The following is an 18,021-nucleotide window of genomic DNA, read 5'->3' as shown; positions in this document are numbered from 1 at the left end:
AATGCGAACCCTGTAAACGGCCAAAATCGGGTCAAAATCGGAACTTCAATCCAAAATGGCCGACAATCTGTGATACTTGCACTATGACATTAATTGTAAATTCAGAGTGTCTTGGGGAGCTCTACAAGTGTACCAAGTTTCAAGTCTCTACGATAAAGTAAGTGAATAGGAAAGGGTCTTTTGAAAGTTGCTAGGTGGCGCCCTTGAGCCGTTTCTTGTGCGATTTTTCTGGGGACCTTAAAATACGTAAATTTTACACGGGCTCTATGCCCCCGCCAAGTTTGGTGAGTTTTTGAATATGAGAAAGCCCCCAAAAAGCCAATTCATTTGGGAGAATAAAAAAAATAATAAACAGTACAGTTTCAATAGGCTCTCGCAGCGATAGCTGCTCGGGCCTAATAAGAAACAGTACAGTTTCAATAGGCTCTCGCAGCGCTTAGCTGCTCGGGCCTAATAATTAAAGCTCCGCGGAGCCTCAAGCGGCCCTCGCAGCCAAGCGCCGCTCAAGCCTATAGCCACCGCGGATGTTCCAGCACCGCCTCCCGCCGGCCACCGCCGACGCTCGCGCGCCGTCCTCCATGCGATCCGCTTCGATGTCTTCGGCAGCGTTCACTGGCCATGCACCCAAAATCTGGAGCAGATTGGGCCATGTGGCAAGGAGATACAGCTGTTTGATTAACCTAGGGGGCGCAGTGGAGTCAAATTGCAATTAAACTGTATTGGGCTCCTCAGAGGTTCACAAGTTTCACTCATAAAAAGTCTGGTGCAAATAGTATGATGCGTTTGTGAATAAGAGACGATCATATGCATATGGCGAGGGACAGCCATTTTGCCACTCCCCCACGGGTCAGTAGGCATTGACAGAGTTCATCATCATGTCATGTTATGTCAGTCTGCACAGGGTTGGAATCCATGACACACCAACATGTTTTAGAGTGTAAAAGTAAGACATACAGTATAAAAAACAGGTGACTTCCTGTCGGAAGTGGGCGGGGCTAAGGTGATGTCATCAATCGACCACCTAACTGTGATGAGGGCTGGTCTATAATGAGACATAGAAAGTCTGATGCATCTGTGACCTGGCATTAGGAAGTAATTTCACATTCATGTTTCATGATGTATATTCAAAGTTTGGGACTTAGCCACGCCCCCACGGGTCAGTAGAGTTCATCACGGCAGAGTTCATCATCATTTCATTTCATGTCAGTCTGCACAGGATGAAACCCATAAGAATTAGAGAGAAAAAGTAAGACATACAGTAGAAAAAACAGGTCACTTCCTGTCGGAAGTGGGCGGGGCAAGGGTGATGTCATCAATCGACCACATAACTGTGATGAGGGCTTATCTATAATGAGACATAGAAAGTCTGATGCAGCTCTGACCTGGCATTTGGAAGTTATTTCACATTCATGTTTCATGCTGTATAGTCAAAGTTTGGGACTTAGCCACGCCCCCACGGGTCAGTCGAGTTCATCATGGGAGAGTTCATCATCATATCATGTCATGTCAGCCTACACCAGATGAAACCCATATGACTTAGAGAGTAAAAGTAAGACATACAATAGAAAAAACAGGTGACTTCCTGTCGGAAGTGGGCGGGGTTAAGGTGATGTCATCAACTGACCATCTCAATGTGATGAGGGGTGGTCTGTAGTCAGATATAGGAAGTCTGATGCAGCTGTGACCTTCTATGTGGAAGTTATTGCATCTTGATGTTTCATGGCGAATAGTCAAAGTTTGGGACTTAGCCACGCCCACATGCTTTGACATAGAAAAATTCCTACGATAACTTTTCATCTTTAATGTCTCAAGTCTCTGCTGACTGAGTTTGAAGTCTCTATCTCAAAAGCTGCAGGAGGAGATAGATCAGATGCGATGTCTATGAAAAAGAGGAAATGGCTGATTTTGATCCAAAATGGCCGACTTCCTGTTGGGTTTGCACCATGGCTCCAAGAGACTTTTTTGTAGGTCCTGACATGATACACATGTGTACCAAGTTTCATAATTCTAGGTTAAAGCATGGCTTGGGGCTGATCATTTAAAAATTTCTAGGGGGCGCTGTAGAGAAATTAGGCCACGCCCATCAACGACTGTTATGGATTCCTGTTCGGGGATGGATAAGGATGCATCCTAGTGAGTTTGGTGCAGCTGGGCTGAACGATGTGGAATCTAGAGCCAAACGTATGGCGGCGGCGTTACCTCTGCTTCGCCGCGGTCCCACGGCCACGCCCTCTACAGAAGACTCTTGGCGCTTTAAAGCAAGTGAGACTAACATGTTATCTGTCATCCAACACAGAATCATGTTGATTAGGTGCAGTGAGCCAGAAAGGCAGCTTTCCATGGAAAAAAAAGCACTTCCTGTTCTGAGAGGGCGGGGCTTAGATGACGTCAGACTATGACGACATAGGATCGTAGGGGACCCTACCAGGATCACTCATGTCAAGTTTGGTGCAGCTGGCCTCAAAATTGTGGAATCCACAGCCAAACGTAAGGACACGGCGTTTAGGGTCACTTCGCCACGCCGCCACGCCCACCTGCTGGATTCAAATGAGCTGGGCTTGGAATCCTCAACACACCAACATGTTTTCTGTCTGTGGACCCAGTTTCACCTTGATTAGGTCAAAGGGGTCAGATAGCGACCGTTCAGCGTAAAAAATGACACTTCCTGTTCTCAGGGGGCGTGGCCTAAGTGACGTCATCATTTGACCGTTGGGTATTGTAGAGCATCCCATGATGATCAATCACTGAAAGTTTGGTGCCTCTATCAGTTTTTTTCAAAGAGTTATAACAGTTTGATGTTTCATGGCGAATCGGTGACCTTTGACCCCCGGAAAGACCCCTTCAGCAAGCCCGAAAACGCAAACCTACGATAACTTTGGATCGGCCATGCCTTATGAACGATCTGACCGAGTTTGAAGCCGATCGATCGAAATCCCTAGGACAAGTTCGATCAAATGCGAACCCTGCAAACGCCCAAAATCGGGTCAAAATCGGAACTTTAATCCAAAATGGCCGACAATCTGTGATACTTGCACTATGACATTAATTGTAAATTCAGAGTGTTTTGGGGAGCTGTACAAGTGTACCAAGTTTCAAGTCTCTACGATAAAGTAAGTGAATAGGAAAGGGTCCTTTGAAAGTTGCTAGGTGGCGCCCTTGAGCCGTTTCTTTTGCGATTTTTGCAACGACCATAAAATACAAAATTTCGCACCGGGCTCTATGCCCCCGCCAAGTTTGGTGAGTTTTTGAATATGATAAAGCCCCCAAAAAGCCAATTCATTTGGCACAAGAACTATAATAATAATAATAAGAAACAGCAAGGTTTCAATAGGCTCTCGCAGCGCTTAGCTGCTCGGGCCTAATAATAAGAAACAGCAAGGTTTCAATAGGCTCTCGCAGCGCTTAGCTGCTCGGGCCTAAAAATAATAAAACATTAGAAAAACAATAGGCCTTCGCAGCGCTTAGCTGCTCGGGCCTAACTAGCCACCGCGGATGTTCCAGCCACCGCCTCCCCTCAGCACCATCTCCCCCCAGCAACCGCCTCCCCTCAGCACCACCTCCCCCCATCCACTGTCTTCCCTTCAGCATCACCTCCCCACAGCCACCGCCTCCCCTCAGCACCACCTCCCCCCAGCCACTGCCTCCCCTCAGCACCACCTCCCCCCAGCCCCCGCTTCCCCCAGCCACCGCCTCACTCTCACGGAGCTGCCGAACCCACCCTTAAGATAGTCACCCTGTCATGTTTGACATTGCTCCCAGACAATGCACAAAAATCTGGTGCAGATCGGCTGATATCGCAAGGAGACACAGCTGTTTGATTAACCTGGGTGCGCAGTGGAGTCAAATTACAATGTAATGCTTTTGGGCTCTGTAGAGGTTCTCCAGAGTCACCGTTAAAGCAAGACATCCAGCAGAAAAAATGGGTACTTTCTCTATGTTAAGTGTCAATATAATATAATGTAATGTAATTTTCACTTTGTCTATAGCTCCTCACATTTTGGGAGGATTGTATTAGGACCTTGATGCCACATAAACTACAGTAATGTGTGGAGTGAGCATAAATAAAGAGACTTTGTTCACTGAGACACAAGTTTTATTTTTTGTTTGTTTGTCTCAACTCTCCCTGGAGCTCTGCCATCTCTGCTGGCAGCTGCTTCCTCTTGAAGGAGATCCAGATGTTTTTCTGATGCTTCTCCTTATCATTCACCATCATGTCAGCCATGTTGCTCTTCTTCTGTTCCCTGGGAAAAGTAATCAGATAATATAGCTTATAGCACATAAATGTAGATAAATAACACAGAGTTACTAATGTGGAAGTTGCATACACATAAGGAATGATTTAAAACATACATGTTACTATAGATGTATATATTTAATGTTCAAACACTATTTTTTACCATCCAGACTTACAGAATGATAAATAACTGGAATAGTTGTGTACAAAATGTAATTACTTGTATGTTTTAGACATATGCAGACTTACAGCCATTGGTAAAACAACACTATTGTTTTCTTCAGGTTTATTGCTCATTCTACATTTAATAATTCATACCAATTTGACTAGGGAACTCATATCTAGACATTTTACAATAGGGTGTCATATAACATGTTTTATTATCTCACGTGGGAAACTCGGATGCAACAGCAAAATGAGAAACAAGCATGTAGATTCACGCAAAGATAAACAAATGACGGTAAAATGCTGTGCAATATTGAGTTATTTATAACTAATGTGCAACTGTCTTCAGAAAATGGGCATGTTATGTTTGAGCAATAAAAATAAACAGACTTTGTGTTTTAAATGTCTTCCATGACTGTATGTATGCAACCTTAAATGTAGTAAAAAACAGACAGATACATCTCCAAAGTACTCACCTGGCTGGGAGCAGCAGCGGATTTAGCTGTTTCTGAGTAGGTGTTTACGTGGTGTTGCCTTGTATTGCTTTGATCCAAAATGGCTGACTTCCTGTAGGGTTTGGAGCATGGTACCAAGAGACTTTTTTGTACATCCTGATGAGATACACATGTGTACCAAGTTTCATAATTCTAGGTTTAACCATGGGTTGGGGGTGATCATGTTTTTGGTGACTATTTTCATTTCACAAAGACAAAGTTTGACGCTTAGCCACGCCCACATGCTTTGATGTACGACAATTCTGTTGATAAATTTCCACCTTTTATGTTTCACCTCTATGCTCAGTGAGTTTGAAGTCTGTATCTCAAAAGGTGTGGGAGGAGAAAAATCAGATGTGACATCTATGAAATAGGGGAAATTACCGCTTTGATCCAAAATGGCCGACTTCCTGTTGGGTTTGGACAATGGCTGCAAGAGACTTTTTTGTACATCCTGACAGGATACACATGTGTACCAAGTTTCATAATTCTAGGTTAAAGCATGGCTTGGGGCTGATCAAGATTTGGGTGAGAAGTGTTATTTCACAAAGCCAAAGTTTGACCTTTAGCCACGCCCACATGCTTTGATGTACAAGAATTCTTTTGATAAATATCCACCTTTAATGTTTCACCTTTATGCTCAGTGAGTTTGAAGTCTGTATCTCAAAAGGTGTGGGAGGAGAAAAATCAGATGTGACATCTATGAAATAGGGCAAATTACCGCTTTGATCCAAAATGGCCGACTTCCTGTTGGGTTTGGACCATGGCTCCAAGAGACTTTTTTGTACATCCTGAAAAGATACACATGTGTACCAAGTTTCATAATTCTGAGATAAAGTATGGCTAGGGGCTGATCATGTTTTGGTGAAAAGTGTCATTTCACAAAGCCAAAGTTTGACCCATAGCCACGCCCACATGCTTTGATCTACGAGAATTTCTTTGATAACTTTTCACCTTTGATGTCTCAAGTCTCTGCTGAGTGAGTTTGAGGTCTATATCTCAAAAGGTGTGGGACTAGTTCAATCAGATGTGACGTCTATGAAATAGAGGACATTGCGGCTTTGATCCAAAATGGCCGACTTCCTGTTGGGTTTGGACCAGGGCTCCAAGAGACTTTTTTGTACATCCTGATGAGATACACATGTGTACCAAGTTTCATAATTCTGAGATAAAGCATGGCTTGGGGCTGATCATTTAAAACATGCTAGAGGGCGCTGTTGAGACATTAGGCCACGCCCACCAAATATTGCACTGGATTCATGTCCGGGGTTGGACAAAGATCCATCCAAGTGAGTTTGGTGCAGCTGGACCCAGAATTGTGGAATTCAGAGCCAAAAGTATGGGCACTTTCTGACGGGTCACTTCGCCACGCTGCCACACCCACCTGCTACATCCTAGCCAGATGGGGTTGGAATCCAATACACACCCACATGTCTTCTGTCTCTGGACACAGTTTCATGTTGATTAGGTCAAAGGGGTCAGATAGCCACCAATCACAGTAAAACATGACACTTCCTGTTCTAAGGGGGCGTGGCTTAAGAAATCTCAAAATTTCACTATACCATCTTGTAGAGCACCCAATGATGATCAAACACAGAAAGTTTGGTGCCTCTCTGACTTTTTGTGTAGGAGATATAAAAGTTTTATATTTCTTGGTGAGTCGGTGAACTTTGACCCCAGGTATCACCCCTTCAGGAAGGTCGAAAACGCAAACATTTGATAACTTTAGATCGGGCATGCCTTATGAACCAACAGACCAAGTTTGAAGCCGATCCATCAAAATCCCTAGGACTAGTTCGATCAAATGCGAACCCTGTAAACGACCAAAATGGGGTCAAATTCACAACTTCAATCCAAAATGGCCGACTTCCTGTCATACTTGCACTATGACATTAATTGTAAATTCTGAGCATCTTGGGGAGCTCTACCAGTGTACCAAATTTCATGTCTCTACGATAAACTAAGTGAATAGGAAAGGGTCTTTTGAAAAATTCTAGGGGGCGCTGTTGAGCCATTTTTTTTGCGATTTTTGCGACGACCTTAAAATACGTAAATTTTTCACAGGATCTATGGGTCTGCCAATTTTGGTGAGTTTTCACATATGTTAAAGCCCCCAAAAAGCCAATTCATTTGACGGGAGAAAAATAATAATAATAAACATTAGAAAAACAATAGGCCTTCGCAGCGCTTAGCTGCTCGGGCCTAATAATAATAATAATCAACATTTGAAAAACAATAGGCCTTCGCAGCGCTTAGCTGCTCGGGCCTAATAATCAACATTTGAAAAACAATAGGCCTTCGCAGCGCTTAGCTGCTCGGGCCTAATTAAAGCTCCGCGGAGCCTCAAGCGGCCCTCGCAGCCAAGCGCCGCTCAGGCCTAGTGACCGCGGATGTTCCAGCACCGCCTCCCCCCAGCACCACTTCCCCTCAGCCACCACCTCCCCTCAGCACCTCCTCCCCTCAGCCACCACCTCCCCTCAGCACCACCTCCCTCCAGCCACAGCTTCCCCCCAGCACCACCTCCCCCTATCCCCCGCCTTCCCCCAGCCATCGCTCACGCTCTCACGGAGCTTCCCAACCCGCCCTGAAGATAGTTACCGTGTCATGTACGGCATTGCTCCCAGACAATGCACAAAAATAGAGAATCCCAGGTTGATAAGGTCTCTTTTTTAATCTGGGCAGATTTCTGTTATAGAGTTCTGTTCCAGGTTCCGTTTCCAGGTCCAGGACTTTCTCTGCTGCAAAGTGGACCAGACTAATGAGTTAGACCAATACAGTGCAGCAAAGGAAACATCACTTCCTGTAAACATCCAACCAAGAAAGCAGTTCAACTGAAAATACTTGAATTGTAGAACACAGACCATTCTATGTTGAAATGTATCAGTATACAAATAAGTTTAAGTATAATATAATTGTTTTTTCACAACAGAGAGGAAAAAAATCTCTAAATGTAAGATTTATTTATTTTTATAGCAAATCCCAGGTTTATAATGTCTGGGTTTTTTAAACAGGCAGTTAAACTGAAAATACTTGAATTGTAGTACACAGCCCATTCTTTGTTGAAATGTATGAATATACATATGAGATAATTATAATACAAATGTATGTAATAATAGTGAGAGGAAAAATGTGAAAATATAAGACTTATTTTATTTTATAGACAATCCCAGGATGATGAGGTAACGTTTTTTCTAATCTGGTGAGATTTATCTGATAGAGTTCTGTTCCAGATTCTGTTTCCAGGTCCTGGACTCTCTGATCAGACTAATGAGCTAGACCCATACAGAACACTTCTTGTAAACTTCCAACCAATGAAGCATTTTAACTGAAAACACTTGAATTGTAGAACACAGATCATTCTGAATTCTGTTGAGAACAGCTGCATTGTGTTTTCAGCACCGCTCCTTTGTGAAGCACCCAATATCTCATGTAGATCAGTTGATGTAGCGAGGAGATGCAGCAGTTTGATCAACCTATTGGGCACAGTGGAGTGAAGATATAATGTAATGACTTTGGTTATTACATGATAATGCTGGCTGAACCCCCACATGGTTCAGCCAGCAGACAAAGTTCACAGAGGGCATCATCATGTCATTTTGTATCAGTTGGCAGAGGATTTAATCCATTTGAATCAGAGAAAAAGTTAGACATCCAGCAGAAAAAAACAGGTGACTTCCTGTTGGAGGGGGGCATGGTTTAGGTGATGTCATCAATTGACCATATCAATGTGATCAAGGCTGGTCTATAATGAGACATGGAAAGTCTGATTCAGCTCTGAGCTGTCCTGGAGAAGTTATTGCATCCTAATGTTTCAGGGCAGAAAGCCAAAGTTTGACGCTTAGCCACGCCCACATGCTTTGATCTGCGAGGATTCTTTTGAAAACATTTCACCTTTAATGTCTCAACTCTCTGCTGAGTGATTTGGAAGTCTGTATCTCAAAAGCTGTATGAGTACTTAAATCAGATGTGACGTGTATGAAAAATAGGAAATGGCGGATTTTATCCAAAATGGCCGACTTCCTGTTGGGTTTGGACCATGGCTCCAAGAGACTTTTTTGTACATCCTGACAAGATACACATGTCTACCAAGTTTCATAATTCTGAGATAAAGCATGGCTTGGGGCTGATCATGTTTTGGGTGATAAGTTTCATTTCACAAAGGCAAAGTTTAACGCTTAGCCACGCCCACATGCTTTGATCTACGAGAATTCTTTTGATAACTTTTCAACTTTAATGTCTCACCTCTCTGCTGAGTAAGTTTGAAGTCTGTATCTCAAAAGGTGTGGGAGGAGTTAAGTCAGATGTGACGTCAATGAAATAGAGGAAATTGCGGCTTTGATCCAAAATGGCCGACTTCCTGTTGGGTTTGGACCATGGCTCCGAGAGACTTTTTTGTACATCCTGATGAGATACAGATGTGTACCAAGTTTCATAATTCTGAGATAAAGCATGGCTTGGGGCTGATCATTTAAAACATGCTAGAGGGCGCTGTTGAGACATTAGGCCACGCCCACCAAATATTGCACTGGATTCCTGTCCGGGGTTGGACAAAGCTCCATCCTAGTGAGTTTGGTGCAGCTGGACCCAAAATTGTAGAATTCAGAGCCAAAAGTATGGGCACGTTCTGACAGGTCACTTCGCTACGCTGCCACGCCCACCTGCTACATCCCAGCCGGATGGGGTTGGAATCCAATACACACCCACATGTCTTCTGTCTCTGGACACAGTTTCATGTTGATGAGGTCAAAGGTGTCAGATAGCGACCGTTCAGAGTAAAACATGACACTTCCTGTTCTCAGGGGGCGTGGCCTAAGTGACGTCATCATTTGGCCATTGGGTATTGTAGGGGACCCGATGATGATCAATCACTGAAAGTTTGGTGCTGCTGTAAGTTTTTTTGTAAAAGTTGTAACCGTTTTATTTTTCATGGCGACTAGGTGAACTTTGACCCCAGGTAACCCCCCTTCAGGAAGGTCGAAAACGCAAACCTTTGATAACTTTGGATCGGCCATGCCTTATGAACGATCTGACCGAGTTTGAAGCCGATCGATCGAAATCCCTAGGACAAGTTCGATCAAATGCGAACCCTGTAAACGGCCAAAATCGGGTCAAAATTGGAACTTCAATCCAAAATGGCTGACATTCTGTGATACTTGCACTATGACATTAATTGTAAATTCAGAGTGTCTTGGGGAGCTCTACAAGTGTACCAAGTTTCAAGTCTCTACGATAAAGTAAGTGAATAGGAAAGGGTCTTTTGAAAGTTGCTAGGTGGCGCCCTTGAGCCGTTTCTTGTGCGATTTGTCTGAGGACCTTAAAATACGTAATTTTTCACCGGGCTCTATGCCCCCGCCAAGTTTGGTGAGTTTTTGAATATGATAAAGCCCCCAAAAAGCCCCCCAAAGAGGGTGGCAGAATAATAAGAAACAGTACAAAAACAATAGGCCTTCGCAGCGCTTAGCTGCTCGGGCCTAATAAGAAACATTTGAAAAAAACAATAGGCCTTTGCAGCGCTTAGCTGCTCGGGCCTAATTAAATTTATTTGGGCCCCCTGCGCAGCTGCTGTTACAATTTTTTGAGTCTTTTGTAAGTCTTACTGTACAAATGGAGTGGTCAAGTTAAAATATCATAGTGTTTCACGTAAAATGAACTCTTTTCCTGCCAGCATGAAACGTTGCCTGGCGAAGAAAATGTGCACATAAGGGAGCTAAGCTTGACATCCTGCTTTTTTGATCGAGTTCTTGAGCTAGTTTTTGTGTCGCCCTGTTTTGTCAACAGTGTCGAATTGTAGTCGGGCAGGTTGAGGCAGGGGCTCCGCCAGGAATCGTGAACCCCCTGACAAAAAATTGTTTGGGCCCCCCGCGCAGCTGCTGTTACAATTTTTTGAGTCTATTTGACCCATAAAAAGCATCACAATTTTAAAGGCTTGCATCTGCCTTGCTTTCTTTGGTCCAATACTGATATTAGCACAATATTTACTGCTCATAAATTTAACATTCAACAGTACACATCCAGGATGCAAAGTAGGTTGCTTAAATTGTTTCTATTAGTTTTAGATTACTGAATGTCTTTCCCCATGAGCAACAGTCAAAAGCAACGTGCAAAATATACATGAAGCATTCCAGACTTCTCAAAAATGCTATGTAGTTGCATTTTATTCAAGCTGCAGTATATAACTTTAAAAAAACATGTTTTCTCCATATATGTTAAAGCTGTCATCATGTCGTAGCAGTTTGTTATGAGACAGATAATCTGTGAAAACAACCAATCTCCTCCATCTCCTTCCTGAATTACTATTACTGGTTAAATTAACGCACCGTTCTGACCAATCAGAACTACTAGGACGCTCTTAGCGCTGTCAATCAACCTCATTCACTCACTACTAAATGTGCTAATGGTGAAGAAACAATTATCATTACAAGAAACTGTTTATCTGCCGTCATTGGTAGCTATTATGCTAACTGAACTGAGCATTCACAGTTTGAATCTGCACAGCTCTGTGCTATGCTAGCTGCAGCATGGCACAAATTGAGGGGGAGGAAGGATGAGCAGCACCACATGAGATTGTGATTGACAGCACTAAAACTCTCCTGCCACTGACTGGTTGTTTCTAGCACTGGGAGAAGGCAGAGGAAATAGATTTTTCACAGATTACCTCTCATACCAGACTGTCACAACATAATGACAGTTTTAACAAATATGTGGAAAAAAATATATTTATATAAAAGTTACATACTGCAGCTTTAATTTCACTCAGGAGAGGACGTGTCAGGAGGGATGTGGTTATAACTGCTGCTGACTGACTCATCTGTTGTTAAGTCGTAAAAGGTACAAGGGACAAGTTAAATATATGAATATGTTGGTAATTTATTTCCTTAATTCATTAAATTCTAGTGAAATGGAGGCAAACAGTAGTCTGTAGCTAAGCTAATTATGCTAAATAGTTGATAATCTCACACAGTCTACCCACCTCTCATGCAGAAAAACTGGGTTATAAATTAGCACTCTTGCCTTTTTCTCTCTCTCCCTTTTTATTTTTGAAAACCTGATTTTATAACTTTTCTTAGCAGCATAGTAACTGCCACAGTCGTTGGTGATTTCCACTGACTGCTGCTAACAGCGTCACTCTGAAGCGCTCCAGGTAGGAACGAACCATTTAACAGAGATAGGGGGGTTCAGTGCAAATATAGATGTGTGTTTTTTGATCTGGGAGTGTGAACATAAAATTTTTACTGCTAAAAAGATCTTTGAAAATACAATATGATTAATTTTGCAACTGACAGGGCCCCATTTTTTTTTCTATGAACAAAAAATAAATTTAATTGTGGAGGGCCCCCTGTTGGTCGGGGCCCTTAGAATTGTCATCACTTTTCTCCCCTATACCACGCCCCTGCGTTGAGGACACTTAAAACCTTCACCACCTACTTTAAAATCTTTTCTGTGGTGTCTTTTTCTGATTGATAACAAAAAAATAGGAATGATTTGTAAGCGCTGTAAAAATACTGTGACTAGCCAACGATTTGCAGTTAATGTTGCTAACGTTAGCATCCGCATTGAAGGTTTCTATGCACCAAGCTTAAGAGTTTGGTTAGATCTTTGTCAAATCTAATTCAAAATCTAAAATACTTTTATCAAATCTAAAATGTACAATCCTACTATTAGGGCCACATAAAGAATATAGCAAAAATTACAAGAATGAAGTAGAAATATTACAACTTTATTCTGAAATTATTATGGTTATTCTCATATCATGACTTCATTCTCGTACTTGTTTATTCTTATAATTTTATTTGTTTATTTTTCATTTTCTTCTTGTTATGGCCCTAACACTCCATCATACTTTTCTACTCGTATCAAAGCTTTAATAAACATTTATGCCATCTGCAAAAACACAAACAGGAAGCATTTTAAAACATAATCACCTGAGAATTAAGCTTACAAAAATACATTGTGTGGACAAGCGAAACCCGAACTGGGGTTTTCTACCCTTACAGGCTTTTTAAGCACAGTGTAATGCAGAGGTTCCCAAACTGTGGGGCGCGCCCCCTAGGAGGGGGCGCCGTGTTATTGCAGGGGGGGCGCGGGAAGCCGTCTGGATGAAAAAACAAAACAAAACATGAACACTGTATGCGCTGGGTTTTTATCTTAGAATGGCCAACTCTCTGTTATTCCTATGTCAATTTGATACAGTAGAGGCTTCCACACTTCCCATATTTGTGTCCTCTGTCACTTTTATCAGCAGTTAAAACTGTTTAATCCGTTGTTAACATGTTGTAACCTGGTTTTCTGAGCCACCTTTAAACGCAACATGAGCGCTACGACGCTCGCGCTGGGTTTACACCTGTGAAGGAGACCTGCTGCTGCTGGGCGGAGCTACGTAGGTTTGTGTTAGAATCACGGCAGCAAACCAGCAAAACGCAAAGAACTTTTCACAGTTTTTCCCTCCAAACTAACCGACTGAGTTGAGTAAAGCTGCTGGATGCAGGTAATGTTAGCTAAAAGATGACTAGCTAATATCAATACAGAACCTTAAGCTTAACAAGTAGCCTGTAGGCTACCGATCTAGGTGTCTATTTTCAGCTACGTACATTCATTTTGCCCCCAAAAAAGTCGATTTCCTCCCCCACCCCGTCACACGCGTCGTTTCAACCATACGGCCATTTGTAATCCATAGGGGGGGCACAGAAAATGTTTGGAAACCACTGGGGGGGCGCAGAAGAAAACGTTTGGGAACCACTGGTGTAATGTATGATAAAACACAAAAAAGGGAGCTTTATAGTGCGTGAACCCAATATTGTGTAAGGTTTCATCTTATGAGCTGGTTGGATAAATATAAAAACTTCCAGAGAACTGCACAACATTTGGAAAGCAGCAACTTTAAATTGCTAAAAGTCTCACCGCCCACCACCTCGCCATTCTCCATTCCATCAGCGGACTCCTCAGCTTGAGAGGCAGTAAATCCACTCACATCTCCTCCCTCCATCTCGTTTTTGCATTCCTCCATCCTGCACTGGGCCACTGTGCTGTAAACTGATGCTTTGGTAGTTTTAGGGGACCAGATCTGAGCGACAGGGGTTAAAGTCAAAACCGGCTCTGTGCCAACTGGTGCAGAGCTGTGATGTGAAATGTTGAGTCAGCAGGCCTGTAGCTGCCTCGCTGCACGTTTTCTGATCAGTCTTTATTTCTTTATTGATTTAAATGGTGAGGTCATTAGGCATAGTGCAGAAATGCAACAATCTGATGCACTGATAGGACTTCCTAAGACCCAATTCAATGCTTTGGGTAGTATTATGCATTTTCTGGCACATTTTCTGGCACACAGTTGTATATCACAATCAACTAAATGTTACCTTCAATTGTTATAAAAATGTTACATATAGCTATTATAACTTAAAAGAAATTTGATGTCATAATTTAATGCCTTCAATGAAGAAGCTCCTGCTCAATCTGAAACTCCGCCTTCAGGAAGTCATCACAGCATCACTCCCCTTTAACAATGTTTTACCAGCATTTCATTGAGAAGTAGCTCCTATAATGAGCTCAGCAGTTCCAACAGATGTGGAATTGCTGACTGCTGCTGGCTAGTCTGAAGGAGCAGAAAGGCGGAAGGCTTCTCTGTGAGGTGGAAGCTCTGAAGATTGCAAACTGCAGCTAGGTCCACCCAAGCATTTTGAACAGCTGAATGGTTGCCATGCATGAAAGAATCAAGGCATCACTCTTGGGTATGTTTTATGAGGGAATAACATTATTTAATATTAGGATGATGTAAAGCTAAAGAAGAGTTGATTTTACATAACTCTGCCCCTTTAAAGTGATCTTTGAACTAGCTAACGGAAACAAACAGGAGAATTATCTTTTATGCAAATAGTACAGCAAAAATACAACAAATATGCAGCCAATTCTTAACAGGAGAGTCTGATTTCTTCAATAAAATACTCCAGACTTATCCCCATCTGGACATTTCCTTCACGTCCTACACGTTTCTTCTCATTATGATTATGCATCAGGTGCTTATCCACTGTTTTTGTTTTGTTTTACACTTGGCTGTATAATCAGGTGGTCCACTCCAGCTCTCCATACAAACACTGAGAAGTCATATGGATCACCCGCCATACAGCCATGAAACCTATATCTCCCTGGCAGCTGGCCCACACTCTGACCTTTGCACATTGTTTCCAGTAGAATCACATGTTGGGAGACGTGAAAGTGTGTGTGCAGCGTATTCATGTGCGTCCGCGTGTGTGTGTGTGGGAAGAGGACAGGGTGGGTTGGGGCACTTGGTTCCTTTACATGCCTGCCACTTATTTCTGGTGGCAGTCAAGCAGGGTGTTTAAATAAAACCGTTCAACAGAATCAGCAGCGGTGGTGGCGGGGGGCTAAACAGGCTGATGTGCTAACAAGCCTCCGCTACCACTGCCGATCAGAAACAACATGGCAGCTGCTGAGAAACAAGACACATCGGACTTTTTATGACAAGTTCCTCAATCTACAGAACTTCATTAGCCATTGAAAATGTGCACCAAACGCTGTCAATATTCTGCCAATATCAAAATTATTCAATTGAGGAATTGCAGTGTTTCCATTAAATAAGAAACACAATTAAAATCATAAGTGAATAAGCCTGTTCTTGTGATAAGACATTAAAAAACATGCTACACCATAATCTACTACTTCCCGTCTCCTTCTGCGCCAGCGGCAACGTCTGGTAGTTGATCATGTGATCCAAAAATTTCTGTTGTAGTTTTCCAAAATAAAACAATTTCAACATTGCTAGATGTGTCCTATAAAACAAGATGGACTTTGCTGAATAACTCTTTAACTTTAAATATTTATATCACACACATTTAATATTAACTGTATCATATACATAATATTAAAACGTTTTTTTAATAAAAGCATTATTTTTTTCATGTAGCTTGTAAATTAGATGTTCTGTCTGCATTAGCTACAAAACTAAATGACATAATTACAGCAATTTTGCACAATAACTTTAAGGAGATTTTTTATTTTGACAGTTTTCTTCTTTTTTTTTTGGTGGAAAAAAAGTTAAACCATAGGAGTAATATTTGAAGATCAGTGGCTGTAATAACGCAGATAAAAAAAAAAAAAAAAAAACAGGCAACTTCCACAACATAAAATAGCTCAAATTAGCATTTTACTATCGGCAAACACTTCAAAAAGCTGTAATCCTCAAAGGAATCCTTTCAGTTTGTTTTGTTACAAAGGTGATTGTAAAATAAAGCCATAAAACAGAAAGTTAAAACAGAAAGTAAACCAGGCTGGATGGGAAGAATGTTTCATCAGTTTTTTTCTCCCCTTGTTTGTTTGCTTTCTGGACTTTGCTGCTGCAGAATCAGCATTTGAGTTTGCACATGACAGATATATATTTTTTCAGCCATCCAGAGAACAGCAGCCTCTCCTATGACTTCATCCCATCACATTGTCATCTAATAAACCTGATCTGAAAGCACTTGAGCTCCCAGCTGCTGTGAATCACACAACTTATCAGAGCATTTATGACTTCAAGGCTGCAGCTGCCACAAAGAGCTACTGTGTGACACAAAGACAAACACTCAAACAAGTAGTGGGGATAAGAAACCGCTCAATTCGGTACACGCACGCGCACACGCACGCGCACACACACCAAAACATGTCCCAACTCCCTTCCCTAAAATGGACGATAGGAAATGCTTTTCTCCTCAAGTCATTTTTTGAAATCTTTGACTCTTTGGAGCCGGAGCGATTCTGTTGGCCACGGAAATTCCTGCTCAGCTCCTGCTTAAGAGTAGCAGAGCCTCAGGCTGGACTGGACAGACAGTCTGGCGTCAGGTGGCCTGCAGCCTATTCACATCAATGTCTACACTAAACTCTGTAAATAATAACAATAACATAATAATACAAGAAATTAAAATTTTCCACTTCACGTTTGACAGGATATTAAGTACCTCCCTCACACCCCCAATTTCTGTTGCTTCTTTAACAACGACTGCTGGGCAAGCGATTCAAAACTAACATCGAACTGGGTCCAGGAGTATCATCCCACATAAAATCCTGCAAATCAGCTGCAGATCCATGAATGTTGTCAGAAACGCGAGCAGGTCCAAAGCAGTGCAGAAAGCTGATGTAATCCGACAGCAGAGATATCTAAAAGTTCTAGAAATTTCCTGAGCAGGCAGCCCGATATCTGCTGTAATCGCTGAGCGCTGATTACCCTGCGCACAAGAAGCCTGGCTTTTTTTTCAAATAAGGTCAAAGGTCACAAAATGGAGATTTGGATCTGCCTTGCGCTGAAAGGCTTCATGTGGGTGTCATATTAGGAAGTTTTGTAGACCTTATCACAATGTGCATGATGCAAAGTGTGTACTTTATCAAACTATTTTTTTCTTTTGATTTGGCTCATTTGCAGTTTTTTATTGAGTTGTCACAAATGTGCTACTACAGCTGCATCCATAAGCAAGTTATTGCTGATTTGTGCTTAAACTGTGCACAGAAAAAAAGCTATTCACTGGATGCAACTCTGAAGGGCGCCAGGGAAGAAAAAAATCTGACCTTTCATTATCATTGTTACTTTACCAATTTATTTTATGTTATTTTATGGATTATAAGGGAGTAGTAGTTGGATGTAGTAGTTTTAAATCTGACAGAAAATGAAGGAGTTACCCCATTTATGCATTGATGCATCTTTACATGATCGTTATTCAACTTAAATAAGAACATGAACGTACTTGCTGTTGGTAGACCAAAAATGAAAACATTTTTCAGTATTTGACCTGCTGGATACAAATTAGAGGTGTTCAAATAAAAATCGGCCGTTTCCGACAATCTGCGGACTGACTGATGCATCTCTAGTTTTAACTAAGTGCTTCAGAGCACTGTGCATGATGTGAAGTTTTAAAGTTGCAAACAAAAGCCTCCCCTTTCAGAGAACAGCTCTGATAAAACTAATCACAAGTGAAGCATTAATTTCGGCTCTGCACACATTAAAGCGACCAGCTGTGAGTGAATCCCGCTCAGGTCACGTGGAGCGCTGCAGCAACAGGTCGTGTGATTTCTGTCGCAGCTAAATAAGAAATGAGATCTCTGCCAGATGTGCTTTAATCAGCTTCCAAAGATCCAACCGGGGCTCTT

General features: G+C 42.1%; 1 protein-coding gene and 1 long non-coding RNA gene across 5 annotated transcripts in view; both read right to left on the bottom strand.

Annotated features, from left to right (window-relative positions):
* The window catches only part of LOC106908370 (endothelial PAS domain-containing protein 1-like), a 301,962-nt gene that overhangs the window by 283,381 nt on the left and 560 nt on the right, over positions 1–18,021 (bottom strand). The window lies entirely within an intron of this gene.
* LOC148155264 (uncharacterized) lies at positions 4,092–18,017 on the bottom strand. The gene is made up of 2 exons (XR_015765379.1): positions 4,876–18,017; positions 4,092–4,241 (listed from the first exon to the last, which is right to left on the bottom strand). It is a non-coding gene; the product is annotated as an uncharacterized LOC148155264 (long non-coding RNA).

The sequence above is a fragment of the Poecilia mexicana genome, unplaced genomic scaffold (assembly GCF_051168715.1).
Source record: "Poecilia mexicana isolate PSO_F unplaced genomic scaffold, ASM5116871v1 scaffold_15, whole genome shotgun sequence".
Classification (NCBI taxonomy): domain Eukaryota; kingdom Metazoa; phylum Chordata; class Actinopteri; order Cyprinodontiformes; family Poeciliidae; genus Poecilia; species Poecilia mexicana.
The sequence above is the reverse complement of the archived record's forward strand: the minus strand, read 5'-3'. Positions and strand labels throughout refer to the sequence as shown.